At 38.6% G+C, this 21,607-nt stretch overlaps 1 protein-coding gene and 1 pseudogene across 3 annotated transcripts in view; both read right to left on the minus strand.

Moving 5' to 3' along the window:
* The window catches only part of LOC111347662 (uncharacterized), an 85,313-nt gene that overhangs the window by 20,218 nt on the left and 43,488 nt on the right, over window positions 1-21,607 (minus strand). The gene's annotated exons all lie outside the window — the stretch shown is intronic.
* Window positions 6,860-20,474, minus strand: LOC148723073 (uncharacterized; annotated as a pseudogene). Its single transcript, XR_015991944.1, has 9 exons — window positions 19,554-20,474; window positions 14,967-15,366; window positions 14,690-14,848; window positions 11,302-11,442; window positions 10,820-10,960; window positions 10,383-10,520; window positions 9,592-9,759; window positions 8,012-8,637; window positions 6,860-7,580 (listed from the first exon to the last, which is right to left on the minus strand). The product of XR_015991944.1 is annotated as an uncharacterized LOC148723073 (transcript).

Genomic DNA, 21,607 nt, shown 5'->3' on the forward strand with positions numbered 1-21,607 from the left:
CCTCAAGCCTATAAAGTATTCAGCGGTTGTCATTGTCCCGATGGTCATTTTTTCAGGAAGTTCCATTTCTCGCGACTCTCAATTGAAACAAGGTTATATCCAGACTGTAATAAACAACATACTTACCAGCAACACTCTTGATGTATGTGGTTCCAGTTAACACAAGGGGAGTATAATATACAGGAAAACGCGATTTCCACCAAACACGTGTTTCCCACAATGTGCTTAAGCATGAAAACGAAGTTGTTTGCAAATCGCAGAATGATGAGAGTGCAAAGTACTTCAACACTGCACTTGTAAACAGGTAATTTTGTCCAACTCGCACTAAGACAAGACTGTCAACACCAAACGCATGCACGTGTAACAAGCTTGTAACATTGTCACAATTGTAAACCAACTTGGAGGAGATGATTTCCTTCTAAGTTACGGTTTTTAATAGTCACTCATGACATTATTCTCGCCTGTCACGATTCAGTCTAATCCTTTTTCAGTTCAAGATTCTATTTCAATTTCATAGCTTTGTAGCTGCCAATGATTCGTTCATCAAAAATACAATTGAAAGGAAGTTGGCAACAGCCTGGTGTTTACCTCAAAGCCATTGTTGGGTCTAGGTCCCTGATTTGATTGAGTTAAGCCTGGTTCACATATGATCGCACACGATCGCAGGCGATCGCAATCGATCGCCAACGATCGTTTACGATTATATGTTAACAGCTATGCGATCGTGTGCAATCAAGTGCAATCGCGATCGCAGGCGATAGCAGGAATAGAACCATGTTTTATTCCTGCGATCGGTTGCAATCGTCTGCGATCAAGTGTGATCATATGTGAACAAAGTTCTGCGATCATGCAATTGGAATATGTCCAATACTGCTATGCAAGCGGCATGATACCATGACAGCCAGTTGTTTATCAACTTTGACAAGTGCGTGTGTTTTGACTAGATGGTAGGGGGGAAATTGACACGAAATACTTTATGGAAGAAATCAGAAAATACGATTGTTTATTCAATCGCTTTAGCAAATAATTCTCTACTTCTTAAGACTTTCTGCACCAAGAAGCGACGTTTCTTCCTTGATCTGGCAGCGATTCTCGGTGTAAGTAAAGACAACAGAAGCAGAATGTTAACACCTATTAAAAGTTGAGCGTCCTTTGTGTTTATGTTGGTTGACTGAAGTTACAATGTATTGCCCCTGAATGGTAAACCATGGAATCAGTTGTCACAGATGGCTGCGATCATATGTGAACATGCGATTCGCGATCTTCGGTTGAGTGGTTTCAGCGATCGTGCGATCCCCTGCCATCGTCTGTGATCGTTTACGATTATATGTGAGCCAGGCTTTACCAAATTACCATAGCATCATTTCATAATATTCATTCTAGTGGCAGAAATATTTAAAATATGAATCTGACGTAAAAAATAATTATGTACAAAGTTTCCACCCTGAATACTCTCTACATTGTTTATGGTTGAACAAATAAATTATTTGCGTAAAAGTAGGAGAATAAAAGAATATCAGTTTATATTCTCTTTGTTTCACTCATTTTTTTAAAAAGTCAATAGCGTATCAAATGTAAGCTTCGCTTTCCACTTTGATCACAGCGTAAAACAACTGGTTCTCATTTTAGAAAACAAATCTTGTGAATTTTTCTCTTCTTTTCCCACAACTTCCTTAATAGCCTTATCAGTACTAACTTTGTTGATTTTTTAGGCTAAGTAAAGTTTCTTTTGCATTTTTTATTCGTATAAACAGTCTTTTGTTAAATTGAAATGAAAGTTGCGTTCAACTATGGAGTGACAATAAAAATGAGAATATTTTCTGTGTGGAAGCTTTAGTGTAGTCTCCCTCGCAGCCGTTTTGTTTGGATGTCACGCAACGCTCCCCCAAAAGAACGGCTGCTGACAACCGAACTACATTCCTTTCTCCGAACTGGCCAATCACAGCTCGGGTTCCATTTTCAGGAACCTTTTCGCGCCAGACTAACCTTTTGAGACTCGTCCAATCAGATATCGTTTTTCATTGCGATCATCGTGTGGAAAACACAAGACAAAGGGCGGTGCTTGAAGGAGCTTCTCGCAAAGCGTCGTCAAAGTTCAAATTTTCGAGCTTAAAGCTCACCAGAAGCTTGCAATTAAAAAAGTTTTAGTCGAGAAAGAAGATGTTTTTGTTAAGTTGCCTACAGGATCCGGGAGATCATTAATATATCAAGCACTCCTGCTCGTGTTTGACCATGTTACCGATGAAAGTGGTCATATTATTGTTATTGTTGTTGCGTTGTACCAACGTGCGGAAACACTCGATAATTCGGGCCGATTTCCTGTACCGGTGATAAGAAGCCACGAACATAACTAATCGGGTTCGCTCCAGCTAGCAGCGGACTGGCAAATGAAGAAGTACAAGTAGTGTAGGAGACGTTGGCCGACCTAAATTGCATTTTTCTTGAAGCTTCGCCCGGTTTGTTGACGGCAAGCACGCGCTTTTTTCCTCCTGATCTCTATCTGTAGGTCGAAGCAAGCGTTTAGCCCTTGGCCTAGATTGAAAGGCGTCTTGTATTTCCTTTTGATTATTGATGTAATTTACTGTTTCTTATATATTCCGACTTTTATAATCTGTAGTAACCTCTTGAAATAGTGCGAATAAAGAGTTTCAGTTCAGTTCTTAGCTTCTTCTATTTTCGCAGTTGCTCGCCGAAACTTTAACCGCTCAAACAATCTAGCGTTCGTGTCGTTGGCGTAGCAGTTGACGTCTATGTTGAGCGTAAATTCTATCATTTCAACGAAATTGTGAGAAGTTTTCTCAAAAATATATACTCTATCTTTACCAGGGCACAACGATGAACATATAAAACATTTCGAGCTCTCATCGACAAATTTCTTCTGTGTTTCTCCCAACATCCACATTTTCGCGTGAAAACTTACGTCATTCGGATTTTCTGGTATGTGATTGGTCTGTTCATCAGACCGCGACCAAACCGCAAGGACAATGAGAAAGGAATGTAGTTCGGTTGTCAGCAGCCGTTCTTTTGGGGGAGCGTTGCGTGACATCCAAACAAAACGGCTGCGACGGAGACTAGCTTTAGTGATGCTGATGTTATTTCTGTTAAAGTAATACATTTTTTCGTAATTTTCGGGAGTAAATACTCGGGGACTAAATCAAAGTTGCCAGTTTAAATGAAAAACTTTAGATTTGCATTTAACAAGATTGTCGTCAATTACTTTAAAAGCTTGATTGAGATGTACTAGTCACCGAGGAGCTGGGAAGCCACACATTGCAATGAACTTGGTTTGAAAAGTCGCTTTGGATGAACTTTGTCAGTGAAGTTTAATGTCGACAATGATTGGCATGAGCCTTGATTTAAAGTTTTGTTAAAGAAACTTCCTGCCCCACTTTGGTATGAAAAGCACTTTGGTATTTTTGTTGAAAATTCGCCCTTAAAGATTTATCATCTGGTAGAAGATATGAAGAAGTCAAAATGGTTAAATTATGTTTTGCCTTACTCTTTGCCATCCGTGTACTACATAGAACCAAATATGGATATAATTGCACCGGTAAACATGGTACTTAACAGCTGACTCTCTGCAGTCTCTCTGAAAGCAGTTGGCTTCATTTCAGCTCAAAAAATCGATTTCTTACAAACTTTGCCCATTTGTCTGTCTAAAAGCTGTTGAAAACCACATTGATTTTTCGAAACCAAGCGAAAATTTAGATATTTTTATTACACTCCAAATTATTTTTTCAGGTTGACACCTACTTTGCCTTTATCGCGATGACCGTAAATATGCAACTTTTGTTCTCGGTGTGACGAATCCGCGCCACAAAGGTGGGTGCCCCCTAACGCAAACAAAACACAGAACATAAACGAGCCCGAGAACACACGCCACAATACAACTAAACGTAGGCCTAGAGATATTTATTATGCTAATTACAACAATAAAGCGACTAACAATAACGATAATACAATGATCTAATTAATTTACAGGAATACGCTAACTTAAACTACAGTACACTAAAACTATTTACAAGATTATTACTATTATGATAAAAAAAATGTTTTTTTTTTTTAGTTCAGTTCGGTTGGGTTTCACCTTACGCCCGTGTTCTTATCTTGTCCCCAAATCACCACGCTCCACCAACAAACGACTGACAAACCAAATTCACAATTCACAAACCGAACTCACGTTTAACCCAGCTAAACGTAGAAGTTTCCAACCTCACGTAATTCGGTCTTCGCTCAGATCTTTCTTGACTCAGTTGTCTTCACTGGCTTACTGTCTAACAGAAGATAATCTTCTCCTTTTCCTTCAAGTTCTGCGCTTTAATTTCTTCGGCCAGCTTCTCGGCACACATGTGCTCCCCGACAAATGGATCTTTTGTCGTGTAAAGGAACGGTTTTGCTGAATGACTCTTCAGTGATTAAAACGTGCTCTGATCCGAACGAGTCTTGGTAACTTTCAAACCTTCACCGCCGGTGACCTTCTCTCAAAAACAAAACCACACCGTACCAAACCACCCAAATCCTTAAATACACATGGACGCAAGGTGCCCGAAAAGAATGAAGAAAACTATTTGATACACACAATAAAGGTTAATTACACAACAGTTTACACAAGTGAAGAATAAAAATTACGTAACAGATACAAATAATCACGAACTACACTGATCCTAAGAGAATACAAAAAATAATTTACATTTAATAAATAGATTCCTAACACTTCCATGACACTCGGCTCAGTGCAAAATTCCAACCTCTTCCCCATTATATTTTTATTCAAACTAACTGAAATAGAGTACAGGAGTATGGAAATATAGGAATATGTGGTTCGGTTGAGCTTCTGGTACAACCGGTCAACATGATATACACATTTACGAAAATTCCACCCAACAATACACAAAGAGCGAACTCAATTATTTGCGAAATTTGCATCTGCCACCCATTGTTGACGCCTTAATTCAACATTCTGAAGCTATTTTATGCTTGATGATACTAAAAAAGAGCATTTAAGAGAAAAAGGTCTTTCCCCCATCCAGAGAAAGACTGTCGCTGAAAGCTGACTCTTCGCTCAAAGCGACCTATTGTTTTGTTTTCTACGCAGTAATGAGAAAGAAGAAAATAAATCACTTAGAGTGAGGGTAAATGCTAAAATAGTCATGTTAATACAAAATGTTTCTTATTATTATCCAACTACACCTAGACGAGTACAAATAACGACATAGACGAGTACAAATATCACGCGGTATTTGTACTCCTCTATTGTAGAGTACCGGTTAAACAGGTTTTCTCGCATCGCGCAAGCGAAGAATTGGATGGTTGTTACGAAAAAAAAAAACAAATGGCGGAGAATTTGAGTCATATTTCCGACGACGAAGAGTCAGAAGGGCTGGCAAATATAGATCCAAGTTCATTACATGAATCGAACGAAGAAAAACAGCTTGACGACCAGAAAACTACTTCATTTAATGAAGAAAATAGAAACTGCAACACAACAACACGTCAATTCCGTTCCGCTTCGCATACTTCTGTCACGCACTCCCCGTAAATAAATATCCGCGAAATTCGCCCGTTTGGCGTGTTGGATAATAAATGACTTGTTAGACGTTTTGTTGTGTAGTATCGCTGAGTATTTTTACTCGTTATTTCTATTTTGACCAGCCCGTAGGGCGAGTCAAAATACGGCACAACTCGTAAAAATACTCAGCGATACTCACAACAAAACGTCTAATAGGATATATTTATTATCCAACTGTGCTTGGTAGAGAACAAATAGCGTGCGAGACGAGCACAAATTTCACTCGATATTTGTATTTCAGTTATATCCGCGAAATTCACCCTCACTGAAATAACACTTGGGCGTGTTGGATGACATAAATTTCATTATTAAAAACTGAATCATTGGATAATGCAGTTCAATACTTTTTATTGGGTTAGCCATTATGGTATATGAGCCAATACACCATAATCTACAATATGGTAAGCGTACGCGTCAGGTTAAAATTAAAAGGGAGCTAAAAATTTAAGAAAATTTAATAACTTGATCTAACGATTTTAATAAAACAATTATTCCACGCGTGCTTGTTGGCTATCTATCATCTCATATCCAACGCGCGCTCGTGGAATAGTTGTTAATTAGACGCTTTGTTGTGAAGTATCGCTGAACATTTTTACTCTTTGTTTGTATTTTTACTCGGCTTACGGGCTGGTCAAAATACTGCACAAATTGTAAAAATACTCAGCGGCGTTTCACAGCAAAGCGTCTAGTAAAATGAAATTATCCCTTTAGAGACTGTTCCTGTCGGTATTACATAAAGCAAATTTTGACTGTTTTACAACTATCAGTTAATTTCTTTTACTCTTCTGTCCTTTGGATTAACAGAAAGACTTCATGCTTTAAATTCTTATGACTAACGTTTACAATTTTTCAATTTCTACGCCCAACAGTTAATTTTGTTACCGCTTTACAAATAATGATTAATCGGGCCACTGAACCCTCAAACAGTTAACTAGGTCAAAGAAAAGGGGCAAAAGGTGTGTATGGAGGCCGAAAAACGGAGAGGTGCTGTTTAACTTTGTCTGTCACAGTGGGAAAAATGGAAATGTGTGTCCGAAAAGGAAATGGTACAGACAAATCTGTCTATGGGCCGAACTGGTGACCAAGAATCGTCATCATTGCCACCGATGGGTAAACCGAGTCAGGCTCGGGTTTATTCATCCATAAAAGGACTATAAACAATTACCGTTGGTATCTCACCATTTATAGAAAGAGTGGGATGGATTCTTATCACAAGAACTCGATTGTTTATCGTTTATTTAGTCATTGGTTGTTGTTTCTTTTTTTGTGTGTTTCTTTGGTAGGCCAAACCAAAAAGATAAACGTTAAAACGGGTTTTACAATTTTACGCTGCAGTTAAATTTAATGTCATCAGACCTCACGAATTGATTACTTATTTGTTAAAAAAAGCAATGATATTTCAAATTTTATACTTTACCATGCAAGAGATTTCATATGGTAAAAGCTTTCCTCTTGCATACACACTACGTACAAAGTTCGTTAACCCATTGAAATGTTTTCCTTAGTACACCCATGCACAGAGCCCCCGTTTTTTAACCCATCGGCCGCACAAACTTATCGCCGATAAGTATTATTGATTTTATTCGGTTTTCTATGTAAGTTAAAGTGAAACATGCTAAGTATTCTGGTACACAACAGTTGATATTGATACAATCATTCTGCTACAATCTATGGAAGTTACTTCCATCAAGTTAGTAATGACAAAGCAAATGATTGCTGACAACTGTTTCGATGAAAGTTTCTGCGAATTCTAATTATTTTCTTAGAGTTTTGACTGAGTTTTTATATTTTTTATCTCTAAATTATTTCTAGGATTGTAAACGGGCAGAGCTCACCTATGCTCCCCTTCTTTTGCTTCCTCCTGATTCTGCTGCGATATCTTCACGCCTGCTGTCTTGACGTGATCAATTTGGGCGTATACTGTTTGGGACTGCTCTTGAACAAGCTTTGCACTGTTTTCTCGGGTATGGGCCAGATCTGCATACACAAGTCCACGGTAGGGAGGGGGCATCTAGATCAGACAATAAACGAAGAAATATAATTATATCGTATAAGCAATTAGTGAAACCTGCGACACTGAATAACATTAGCAACATAGTAGGTAATGCACGAATAATAATAATAATAATAATAATAATAATAATAATGTTTGTTTGTTTGTTTGTTTTTTGTTGGTTTGTCTGTTAGTTTTGATATACAATATGCAGTTTTTATAGGACCCTCTAGATACTCAAAAACAAGTCCAGCTGCCGTGTTCCGTGTTCATCGAAAAAAGTTTTTAATCGAAGAGATGAATGAATAAGAACTTTTTTCCTTAAACTAGACAGCGCTGGAGACGAAACGGGTCATCTTAAAAACAAAACAAAACAAAACAAAGCAAAAAAAAAACAACAACAACATAAAAAAAAAAAAAAAATTGTCGGAATCTGTTAGATGAAATACCTGTGGTGGCTTTTTCTTCTTCGTTGTCATGTCAACAGCTGCGTACAAGTATTCATTGCTCCCGCCAGTTTGAGGTGTCTCACTCTCTGCAGCCTTTGCGATGTTGTCGAGCCCTAAATCAGTTTCATGTGACGAATGACCAGTACAATCGACACCTGTCGCCTTGTTCACAGGTGACCCACTTGCTCCTTCCTGAGGGCGGCCTGGAGATGTTTTGAGAGCACTTGCTTCAGAATTGACCTTGTTTTTTCTTTCTTTATGAACAACAGCGTAAACATTATCCTTCTTTTCTTCTTTTTCGCTGCAAAAAGTGGGTGGCTGCTCTATTCCTTTCTTACCACCAATCGTCATCGCTTTTTCTCGTTCTTGTTCCTGAATTTCTGAACATCCTTTGCTTCCTGACCACGACATTCCATTAGTCTCATTCATGTCATCATATTCGCTCTCTTTTTTGCAGTCGCTCCCTGTCTCGTATGTGGCCAACCCAGATTCCTTTTGTGAAAGTGTTAAGTGTACAGTGAGCTCGGTGGAGTTCTGTGTTTGTTGAACATGCACAGGATCAATAGATTGCACTTCGGAGTTCGGAGGCACCTCGTAGGTGCAAGTAACCCGATCGTGAAGGTGATCTGAAGGTGATCTGTAAGGCAAAATGATTTTATCTCTCATCAAGCGGAAAGACGGTTTCAGTAGGATTACGCTATGCAAGGATATGTTCATATAACTTATATGTTTGCCCGCTTGTTTACGTGTAGCGTCGTACTATGTACTCGAACGGATATTTTCAGGAAAAAAAAGTAACGTACTTTTTATGATATGAGTTAGATGAATACTTTGAAGCAAATAAGATACATTAAATCCAATAACAGTAAAACTTCCATTGAGAAAAGGTAATGATGGCTGGGCAGAAAATGAGGTTTGAAAGGGAAAAAATATTGCAATTATCATTATATAAGTACCGTCATCACCATGTATATCTGAAAATATTTTGTTTGTGCCATTCAATCCAGAGCCAAATGGGATATGTTTTGCTATTACTCAAAATGTTTCTCACGGAAAGTTAAGTTTTGCGGATAATTGATTTATAGGCCGCTTGTCTTTCCTTGTTCAAAATCTGGATAAATAAGATGTGATGAGTTCATTAAAATCAGGTAACGGAGTACAATAGATTAAAGCTAAAGTATTGTACTGTATACTACTTGCCGTTTGTCACGATAAAGCACACCATTATTGTCATTGCCATCGGAAAAAAAAAAGAAGAGGAAGAAAATGGATGTTAGTAGCAAGCCAAGATAAGATACAACCAGCCCTCCAATCTAAAGCCCCCTCCCCTTCCAATATTTAAAGGGATAGGATCTCCAAAGGTAACATTGGGAGTAGGGTGAATGGCTCCCCCTTAGCTTAAATATATTTTATAATTTCTCAACAACGTTTTAGCCAAATATCTTAAGTTTTTATTCCCATGTTTACCATACTCGCTGAAATTGATTAAAAAACTGGAGATATTATAGAAGCTCGAATCAAGCAAACAACAAACAAATAAACAAACAAAAATGAAGATGTAAATGTTGCAAGTGACTTGCCTTTGTTTTTATGACCCAGGTGTCGTCGACAAAACAATATTCCGAATACGACTGCAATCACTAAGATAAAAACGGCCAGTAGCACTATGATGATCAAGACCAAATTTATTTTGCCGAATAAAAAAATTTGCCTTGAAGATTTACGAACGGTATTCTCAAAAGTAGTTCCTGAAGAAGAAAGATGAAAATGGTTATTTTATTGCTTTCCTATGAGGCGATCGAAGGCTGATTGAACTGAAAAAGCTTGAGTGGAGACTAAAACGAAAACTAAGGAATGTGGAAAAATTGAATGTCACTTTTCAGTTTATTAACTCTTGTGATCGATCTTTGGAGTATTAGAGGCTCAAATTATCTATAAACTCATGTGTTACATTTCTACGCCTCCCTGCCCGAGACATTTTCGTCAAGATCTTAAGCTTTGTTATTCAATAGCGAAAATCGATCTCCTCTGTTTCCCTGGGGAACTCATGGAAGATGGTATTAGATGGAACGTAAGGCACACCTCATAATGTCACTCTAAAGAGAAGTTGCACACTTATAACAAAGTTTTTGGGAAGTACGAAATTGCAATTCATGATAACGTTGCTTTGGTGTTAAGTAAAGAAAACATTATTTTATGGTTGGATTTTATTCTTCGTCAACAGCGATACATTCGAAGTAAAGAAACAAAAGTAAAACTCTATGGCAATCACATAGTAAATTAAATGAATTAAGATATGGATAAATACAGCTGGTAGCATGTAGACGATTATCATACTGACGTAGAAGAGGCTAAGACGATAACATTGTACCTTGAGTTGGGAGTTTAAATGTGGCTCGCTTTTCCAGTGTAAAATTATTTCCTTTTGTTGATAATGTATAAGTTTTCGACACCATTGATTCTTTAAAACGAGTAGTAGTTTCTAGTGCTCGTGGCTCACGGGTTGACTCTAACGGAAAGCAACCAGACAAAATCATTTGCAGCAATCCTTAGGCTCAGAATCACCCACGTATCTCATTCTTATACAACTCGATTTAATTCACTTATACGCTACCAAAATAAAAATAAATCGAACCTATTTGTTTTAAATGGAGTTTCATGAAGAAAAATGAATCAATGAATTGATAAGTGAAAAGGTCAATCAAACAAGTAATCATTCGATCAATGCATCGTTCAATTTAGCTAATACAGAGGCATGTAGACATTTATCATGTACACATAGAAAACGTTAACATGGTCACATTGTACCTTGCGTCGGTCGATTTGATGTAGGTTGGTTTTGTAGTGTTGAAATTGTTGCACCTCTTGGTTGAGTGGAGGGTTTTGTCACCCTTGTTGTTAATTCTTTAAAACGAAATGTGAGCGGTGTTTGTGGTTCACGAGTCAACCCTGACATAAAGCAATACAGAAAATCATTTGCAGAAATCCCTACTTTTAGAATCACCAACGTACGTCACGGTTATATAACCCGATTTATTTCACTCCTACGCCACCAAAGATAAAAATCAATCGAACCCTAGTTGTTTCAACCGAAGTTCCATGACCAAAATTGTAATGAGACTTTCAATTTTTAGATAAATGAAAGGAATGAATAAATGAATCGATAAGTGAACAGGTCAATCAAACAATTAATCAGTTCATCAATTGTCGATTGTTCAATAAATCTAATATAGAGGCATACAGCCATTGATGATATAAACATAAACGACGTTAAGATGGCCACGCTGTACCTTGTGTTGGTTGACTTGATGTAGGTCGGTTTTGCGGTGTAAAAGTTGTTGCAACTCTTGGCCGGGTGGAGGGTTTTGTCGCTTTCGTTAGTGATTCTCTGAAACGGGTAGTAACCGGTGTTTGTGGTACACGAGTCGACTCTGACACAAAGTAGTATACGAGAAAATAAATGTAAGAAATCCTTGCATTCAGAACCATCCACAAACCTGTTGAATTCCTTGATTCATTTTACTTATATGCTTAAAAATATGCCAACAAATAGTACCCTTATTCCTTTATTTTATCTTCCTTCATTTCGGTATGAACTTAACATTGTACGAATTGAATCTCCATATAAGGTCGTTTCTATCAAGGTGTTTTATCAAACCTTACTGGTTTTTTGGAATCGTCTGTTGAACTGATAACGGACAAGTCTTAGAGTTCGGTCATGACACTGAAAAGGAATTGTATAATAAGAATATTGTAGCAGTTAAGATGTTACAAATTGCAGTGTTACAACCGTTTACGATTTCATCATTCAGTACTCTTTTAACTGACTTCTACGCCAAAGTTATAGGATAAATATTCCTAAAACTTGATTTATTTTGATTGTCGCTGTATATTTGCACAGTATGATATGGTCGCGTGCGTGGAAACGACCCTACGCGTCACTGTTCAATTTAGTCTTCGCACTCTCTAAATTCCTTGTAGCATAGTAAAAAAAATATATTTTCAAATCCCGTTTTCAAAGTAGCTTTAAAAAATAAATTGCAGCATTCGAAACGTAGTTAACATTAAGCTGATATGAACAAGGAGGCTAAGATGGACAAGGTGCAAAGGGCTAATGGAGTGCTTCTATTTTTACAAAAAAAACAAAAAAACAAAAATACTCAACGTAAATTTTTGGTTTTGGTGTCTTCCGATCAAATAACGCTTATGTAACACGTATTTAAAGAAAAAAGGGGGTGATTATGCCTTCTTTAGCATTCATGGTCATCGCTGTAAAGAGACTCCCGATTTCAATCGGAATGTGCCGGTTTGTCAATTAGAGAAAGAAAATATTAAAAAAATTAATAAGTAAATTAATAAATATATAGTAGTAATAACAATAATAATAATAGTAATAACAATATTCATGATAATAATAATAATAGTAATAATAATATTTAGAAGTTAAAAGTAAAAACGACCTAAGAGTATTTCCGATTTCAATTAAAATCCTACTTACAATCTAATCCTTTTCATCATCATCAATATTATTATTAAGATGCAATGAATATATGAAGTTCATATATTTTGAACTGCGGTATTAGATACGTATGATGTGCGATCCTCGCAGTAGATAGCGCTATTTATGCAATAGCGAAAATCAGACCTGAAAAAAATCAGGCCTGTACGCAGTTCAAAATATATGAACTTCATATATTCATTGCATCTCAATAATAATATTGATGATTAAGTATTCCCCTGTTTCAAAAGCCTGGATAGTTTGGTTTAAAAAGCTCCATTCTCCATAGATTTCAATAGAGACAAGGTCATATTCAGCCTGCTTGCACTGTCTTCTGCTTCCGGACCAGGATTAAAAAGGTGTCACATTGTTGAGCTGGTGGAATATGTAACTGGAACCATTGTATACATTTTTGAAATTACCTTTGTGGTCTATATGAAAATAGAAATGCATTATATATTCAACATTATTAGTTACAGCAGACGATAATTTCCAACAAGAGGGAACATATACTTTACTAATTCCATCAGATCTGTAATAATTTATCGGAAGGTATTAGCATTAGGATTACTAAAATACCGCACAACGCCATTTTTCCATTTCACCAAACAAATATTTCTCTTGACATGCTCAAATATCCCTCCAACATCCAAGCGACTCGTGTTAGTATGATATGGACAGTGAGTGTGGTACAAGTTGAGCTTTGATTTGGTTCCCATCCCACAAAAATACGTAGATTAATAAATGAATGGTACGCAGATGTACTCGATACAGACATATAAAGTTAATCAAACTTAGCGAAACGCGGAGTTTCTTTAAAGAAGTAAACATATCACGGTTCACTTTATTAACTGCTGAAATCATACTTGCCTGTAGTAAATCTCTCACCATCGCTCGATTCAGTTCCAAACCGGAATGGTATTATTTCAAAATACTTCCATTCCATCAGAAATGATACTTATCAGTTATGCTTTCATGAGATATTGTACTCAATTCGATATAAAAGTCTCAGCCTTAGCCAAAACTGTTGAAGTAAGTCTCGCCAAGAAAGTCTCAGGTAATATGTAAACTTATAAACAAGAATGCTATTTTCCCGCTGAAAGGTTCAAGGAAGTTGTAGAAAAGTTGGAAGGAGAGATTCTAATGAGCTGTCTGGATTGAATGTAAATTCATCACCCACTATCACGAGGTCATCAAAATAGATCTTTTCCGGACTTTTCTAATTTCGAGGACAACTGATGCTCATATAGTAATCATAATATTGAAAATTATCATCATGTTTTTTAATAGTGGTCTCTATTGGCAGACAAGGAGCTAAAGCATTCGATCGGATATTGCTGCAGTATCATCGCACAACATGTATAACAGAGGTATCGAAATTTATGCCCATCGCAACGTACAGGTGTATTACTGCGAGGCTATTTCTAATGCCTTTCCTAACGAATTGTCATCGAAATTAAGAAAAGAATGGTGTCGAGATTTTTAGCCGTTTTCGTACCTTCGAAATGTAAAATGGTCGAAGAATGGTCCTACCCCCAATGTTTTACATAAAGGAAGTTCCTTTCCAGTGAGGGTAAAGGGACTTCTCGTCATTTTTTTTCTCTTATTGTGCGTGCAGAATAGCCCAGTAAAACGCTCGAAATATTGTTCATAATTTGTTGGACTCTCCTAAATCCGAACTCTGCACATCAAAACACGCTTATTAAAATGTTTATCGTTCTTGGAATTTTTTTCCTTTTTAGTGCAAGAAGAAGCATAGGACGCATACGCTTATCAAAGTAGTCGTGACAGCAGACCAGAATGTCATCAAGTGACTTAGAAGAATCACACAGTGATAGTGATAATAGTAATTATAATAACGATAATAGCATTGACAAAAATAATATTAATGATCATTATAAGAACAATTCTAAGCATAACAGTTCTAATGACAGTAAGAACGATCATGTGGTATCTAAGGATTATTCAGCCAAAACCAATGAGAAATGGAGCAGGAAAGGGTGGCTGTCATGATTTTGACCCATCGTCCCCTTCCTATCCCCCTTTTCTTGTTCTTTTTTCATTTATATTCTGGAGGTGGGGGGCTGGGGAGGGAGGGGTTGCAGTGTGACATCTGACAAGAAGCGAGCGGTACATTAGGGATATATTAAATAATAAACTTTCAACAAAGCTAATCCCACCTTCTGAATGCATCTCATTCCGATCTTCAGTTTTTGTATTAGTCGTTTGAGTTCTGCGTGAGGTGGCTGTTGTCTTTGTTTCTAATAGCTGGCGGGTTGACGCAGGTTCTGTAGCTTCCTCAATGAAAATATCTGCTTTCAATGAAACAATGGAACAATCTGAGGAGAAAATATGAATGAGAGTTACTTGCTTCGAAATCAGAGATTGTTTACAACTTTTCGTCTTACTGTGATTTGTAACGTTAATTGACATAGATAGGCATGATCATCGACTTACTCACTTGCTTTTCGCATATATATCCCGGATCGTCATCATACGAATCTTTTTTACAGTGTATGTTGTTGTACTCTCCATTTTGCATCATCTCCACGCATTTTTCTGTGTTATGATTGTTTGGTTCTCCTCCTTTCCAACGCCATGTTTCATTAGAACCCTCGTTAACCCATGCTTTGCTTTCACTCAACCAGTACCACGTATCAGAACTGTTAGCACTTTCAAATAAACCAATGAACCAGCGTGTTTTTTTTTTCATTCTTGGTCAAGTTCCTAACAAAGTGCCATTCTTTTTCGGTTTCCATAGAGACAAGTGAACTACTGTTTCTGGCACAGTTTCCCTTGGCTTCCTCCCAGTCAGCTTTTTCCGTGTGGAAATCATACTTGAAGCAGGTCGAGCCTTCTGGTTGAAAAGCCGAGAGATTAAGAAGAAAAAATAAAAGGGAGGAAAAAAAGTATATATATATATATATATTTGTTTATTTTAAAATGACAACTACGTTTCATTCAATCATTAAAAGTAGCCATACAAAAAGGGAACTAAAAAAAAACCCTCGGACACAAGAAAGACTTGCATACCTACCATGGTACAACAGGGATTGGGTGAACAAAACGAATTTCAAAAATGAGATCACTTCGGAAATCAGAAAAACATATCACAAATGCAATTTTAATTAAAAACTTTAAACGATAAAATTACATCAGATACCTATTTTCTATCAAGTAACAGGACAAAATTTCTAAACAATTATGACCGCAGATAAAATACTCTTGCGTAACGACAGAACGTTTGTACGTCTCTGGCATTCCTATATATATGGACCTCGTCAAAATGTGTTGCTCAATGTAAAAGAAACTTAAAAGTCTTTTTCTCAAAATTTGTAATGCTCTCAATAACGATGACCTACTGTTCTGCTTTGTAGGATAGTTATGAATGCCAAAAAATATAATAAGTTAGGCTGGAGCTAAGGAGCTTACGCGCACAAAAAAGAATAACAAAATAAATGCGAAACGAATATTGGACGAAATGAGCTATGAAAATAATGATATAAAAGTCTAAAATGTTAGGGATCAGGTAAAAAAGTTGTAAAAGTGTTCTATGGAATCCTATTTCAGAGGAGTCGGGAGCGACAACTGACTTAGGGAACTCTTAGCCGCCGATAAGAATCGCAGTCTCAGACGATGGAAATATTCAAAATACAGAAAAGCCTGCACGATAGCTTGAATTTACATAAATCTACAATTCAAGTTTCCAGGGAACAATTAGACATAATTGTGACGGAAATTTTGATGAGAGCCCATTCGCTGATACGCCTGGCCACTTGCCGAAAATTCTACCTTTGGGCACGTCGCAATCGATTATATTTGGTCAATCAGTAGATTGGGGCGGACAATCAGCATACAGCTCTAAAAGCGGCCTGTGTTCTTCTTGTGTCGACTCTGATCTTTCTTACGGACGCAGTTGACCTTGAATGCCAGCACTCCCGCTCTCACAAGCGAGCGCCATGCAGGATTGTCTTCAGCAATCGCTTCCCACGTGGAGCAGGAAATGTCACAGCACTTAAGAGACTTTTTCAGAGAGTCTTTGTATCGTTTTTTTGGCCGACCGAGTAGACACTGTCCTGCTGTAAGTTCACCAAAGAGCAGTCTTTTTGGGAGTCGGCTGTCGTCCATTCGTCGGACGTGGCCTGCCCACCGGAGCTGACAGCGCAGAGGAATGGCGTGGATGCTCTCTGACTCATTACGCTGGGGAACTACAGTGTCTGGTACTTTGTCCTGCCACCTGATGCGAAGGAAGGTCCTTAGGCATCTCATGTGGAAGGCGTTGAGTTGTTTGGCGTGCCGGCTGTAGACAGTCCATGTCTCGTATGCGTAGAGCAGGATTGGGAGAACAACCGCCCTGTGCACAGACAGTTTGGTTTCGAGCTTAAAGGCCCCGGCGCTCTCAGACTTTGTCTTTCAGTCTGCCTAAAGCAGCACTGGCTCTGGCTATTCGGTAGGCCACCTCCGCGTCGATGTTGACAGCGCGCGACAGAGTGCTACTGAGATAGACGAACTTGTCTGCTACAGCGAGTCTCTGACCGTTGACGGTGATAGTAGGCTCGGTGTAGGCCGTTGCAGGTGCTGGCTGGTGCATGACCTCGGTCTTCGCGGTGGAGATGGTGAGAACAAAGTCGTCACAGGCTTGTGCGAACACGTCCACTCTTTCCTGAATATCTGACTCTGTGCTAGCGTTGAGCGCGCAGTCATCAGCAAAGAGGAAGTCACGGGCTGTGTCCACTCATACTTTGGTCTTGGCCTGTAGTCTCCGGAGGTTGAAGAGGCTGCCATCAGTACGGTATCGGAATCTGACACCTACGTCTACGTCACGGAAGGCTTCCGATAGCATTGCCGAGAACACCATGCTGAAGAGGGGTGGAGCCAGTACGCAGCCCTGCTTCACGCCGTTGGTGAAAGGAAAGGGCTTTGAACACTTGCGGTCATCCTGCACTCTAGCATACATGCCGTCATGGACCTGCCGGACCATTTCAATGAACCTGGTGGGGCATCCAAACTTGGCCATGGTCTTGCACAACTCGTCGCGGCAGACGTTGTCAAAGGCTTTAGTGATATCCACGAAGGTGGTATAGAGACCAACATTGTGCTCCTGGAACTTCTCTTGTTGTTAGTGGGCTGCGAAGATCGTGTCGGCCGTGCCTCGGCCTGCGTGGAATCCGCACTGACTCTCAGGAAGCACATCGTGCTCTAGGTGTGCATTGAGGCGGTTCAGCATGACGCGAGCTAGAATCTTCCCAGCGATGGAGAGCAGGGAAATGCCGCGGTGGTTATCGCAGGAGTTCCTGGACCCTTTGCGTTTATAGAGGTGGATGATGGAGGCGTCTTTGAGCTCCTGTGGCAGCTTTCCCTGAGTCCATATGGTGGCGAAGAAGCTGGTGAGGCACTCGATTAGCGTTGGGCCGCCAGCAGCGTAGATCTCCGCAGGAATGGAGTCAGCGCCAGGTGCCTTGCCCCCTGGAGAGTCGTTTGATTGCTTTTGCGACCCCTGCCTCTGTGGATGGGTCAGCCAGTGCGTTGTTGATTGGGACTTGCGGGAGACGATCGATGGCTTCCTAGTTGATGTTCGAGGTGCGGTTAAGGGCAATGTGGAAGTGTTATGCCCATCGCTCAAGGATCTTCCCTTCGTCTGATATCAGTGTCTTCCCATCTGCGCTTTGAAGAGGGGGTGAACTGGATGTGGTGGTATCGTAGACGACCTTGACGGCGATATAGAAGTTCTTTATGTCCTTTATATCAGCGTAACCCTGGATGGTGTCCGCTTGCCGGCTGTACCAGTCGTCCTGCATGTGACGGAGTTCTAACTGAACTGTCCTCTTAGCAGTCATAAGTTATAATAATGAACATTATGTCATAGGAAAAGTTATTCTTTAAGTTCGGATAGGAGGAGTATCTCCCTAACCATAAACACTTAAGTTTTGCCTGAACGATTTCGAGCATTTGTGCTCTCTATCGTAACACTTAGAAACAGTCTCCACTAGAGAGGGTTGAGACGCTTTAGATGAAGAAATAATTAAAATTTTTATGCTTCAATGTACTATTTTGGTTGAACTGAAATTTTGTTTTTCTTTTGGTAAAAAAAAAATTTCGCAAGCTTTTGTCCGCGTACGCATTTGGAAAATGGATAGGCGATTACCCTCAAATAATTTTCTAAGCAACTGTTTTGCTGTAAGTTTCGTATCCTTTAATAATCAAATAAAAATCGTAGGTACGTTTAAGCTGTAATAACGAAGAATGGTGCTATTTTAAAAGTAAATGAAACAGCACAGGCATTCCTCGCCCCTTTATTGGTTCCCTTGCTTTGATTTTGGTCTTTTGTTTAATGCACTCGACAGGAACGATAGATAGGCTATGATACTCAAAGAAGTTCCCCAAGCAGCTTTTTCTTTTTTAAGTTTCGTATCCATTTAAATCGATGTGGTCTTCGATAGGTTTACGACGTAATATCCAAGGATGGAGCCAAAGTAAGCATAAATCAAACAGCACAGGCTTTGTAATTACTCGCCCGTTCATTGCAATTGGTTCCCTGAGCCACTTATTGAATTTACTTTAATTTATGCTACTCTATAGAGCACTTTATCCAATCACGCGCTGATAAGTCTGTTTATATTCGTCAAGAAAACTGGTACAAACTTCAGTGAAAAGAAATCCACAGATAACTTTAGTTATAAAGAGGGTGGGTTGTTTGATATATATATTGTGAGGTGTTTGCATTTCATGATCATAAATATAGATAAATACCAAATTAGATTTTTTTTGAGAACTTTATCACTTGATAAACCATGATCTCTCTCGCTCTATAATTTTAACATTATCGCCTAATTAACTCTGCGCTGGTTTTACCTGTATTAATAATAGTAGAGAGAGTGTGAGGCAAATGTATAAAAAGCTTTCAAAGGAAAGCACTGAAACAGTTGGAGCAGAATCCCCGCGGAAAAAATATACCTACACTGTACATGTTTGCTGGCTTTCAGTTTATATTTAACATCCATGAATTTAAAGTTTGATAAAATGTTTAGGAAGAAATGTGCCTACCATCAGTGACTCGATTTTCAGTGGTAGTAGTAACACCAAAAGCAAACAGCAAAAAAGTGCAGACAGCGGTCCTCATAATATCCCGTAGATTCCAATTCACTGTAGATGCGGTCGAAAATGGTCAGTGAGGTTGAAATCGAAATTTTATAAAGTGTTTAAGGAACAGAGCTGACGGAAGTTGTTTTTTTTTTGGGTTGTTTGTCTGTTTGTTTGTTTGGTTGGTTTTCTTTTTTTCGATGTGGCAATAGTACCTGGATTTATTTCTAGGTATTATGCGAGTTAATTTTGGAAAACAAAAGACAACGACATTGACAACGCACAGCAACCGAAAAACCAGCTTCAATCGGCTGCTTCTGTTGTTACCATGTTACGTTCTTTACTCCGTTTAACCTGGTGAAAATTTTAGCACGAGGCGAGGGACTCATGGTAATGACCGTATCCTAAAGGAATAGTTTCAAAGTCCGGATAGGAGTACCTCACTGATCATTAACACAAACGTTTGGCCTTCATGGTGTCCACAATTTTGTGTTTTCTATCGTAACATTTAAATAAAGGTCTCCACTGGATAATGATAAAACATTACAAAATACAAGTTAAGAAATGATTGCCGCAATGGGCTAATTTGGCCGGAAGCTTGCTGCTTAAGTAATTCCCTTGAATCTTTGTTTTTAATTTCGCATCTGTTTAAACCAGCGTGATCTGCTTGAAGACGTTTAAAGGCTGCGGTAATAAGGAAGAATGAAACTATAAATGAAACAGCACAGGCGTTACTCACCCGTTTATTGGTTCCATCAGCCATTTATTGAATTCGCTTGGATTGGTATTACTGTTTATAGCACCTCATCTAATCGCGTGTGTGTAAGTCAAGTTGATTCGTTGAGAAACTGGATATAAACTTCAGTTAAAAGAAATCCACAGGGACTTTCATTTATAAAGAGGCTGAGTAACTTCTGGTTATTTAGCATCATAGGACGCTAACATGATCATTAATATAGAAACTGCCAAATAAACTTTTGGGAGTATTCAATCGTGATTTACCATTATGTCGCGCGTTTTTGAATAAATTCAACATTATTGTCTGATCTGTTTTGATACGCATTTGTTCAATCGTGCAATCAACTCGACTCTAGACCTGCTTTTCCCAAATTAAGAAGGTTTTCAGCTTAGGAAATATTTCCTCAAATTCTGGCTATGTACGCTACAGTTGTGGTGAATAACTAATGTTCAGAAAATACTTTCTAATGGACGATGGCGATGATATCGAAGCTTGCTATAACGACAGAACCAGCGGGATGAATCCGCTTTTTCCGTTTTTTTGTTGTGTGTGCGCGTGTGTTGCAGCTTCTGTTTTAGCAAACTGAAGCACGTGGTTCAAAAAAATAATTCTAGGAAGTCTTGCATCCGAAAATAAAAAAAAAAAAAAAAGCTTCCTGGCTTTAGCTCCGTTCTTTAAACACCACATAAGTTGTTCCAATTTCTCAATCCACGGGTAAGAGGATATTTGTAAAAATCCATTGAAAACAGTGAACATGGACAGTATCGACGATCTAGTCAAGTGTATGAGTTTACCCGGGGTACCTCAGTATGTGTGAAGAGTTGGTATTAGAAGACTATATGGGGAGGACCCGTTGAGATAGATTTGACTAGGTTCCAGGTTGACCGCGCATTAACGGCTGCACAAGAAGTTCCCTCCACGCATTAGAAGAATTCCGAATGGCCGTTAATTTGAAATTCTCGCTGGATTGGTTGCTCGACAAACCGACTTTTGTGGGATTTTTTTCGGTGAGCTTAAAGGGAAACTATTTGGCTTTCGTGCTGCCGAGATTTGATTCGAGGGAAAGTATTTAAGTGTTGTTTTCCAGCGATTTTGGCGAGCATGTGTCAATAAAAGTTTCCGACCTTCACGTATTTTATGCACGGTAATTTAGGGCGTGAAACTGAAACACATCATAACGGCCTCAAATCGCCAGGAGAACAACACAGACTACCCTATACGAAGGTAAGACTTTATTTCTTTGATTATTTCACACAACTTTACATTTACGGAGCTCAAA

The sequence above is a fragment of the Stylophora pistillata genome, chromosome 9 (assembly GCF_964205215.1).
Source record: "Stylophora pistillata chromosome 9, jaStyPist1.2, whole genome shotgun sequence".
NCBI classification, from domain to species: Eukaryota; Metazoa; Cnidaria; class Anthozoa; order Scleractinia; family Pocilloporidae; genus Stylophora; species Stylophora pistillata.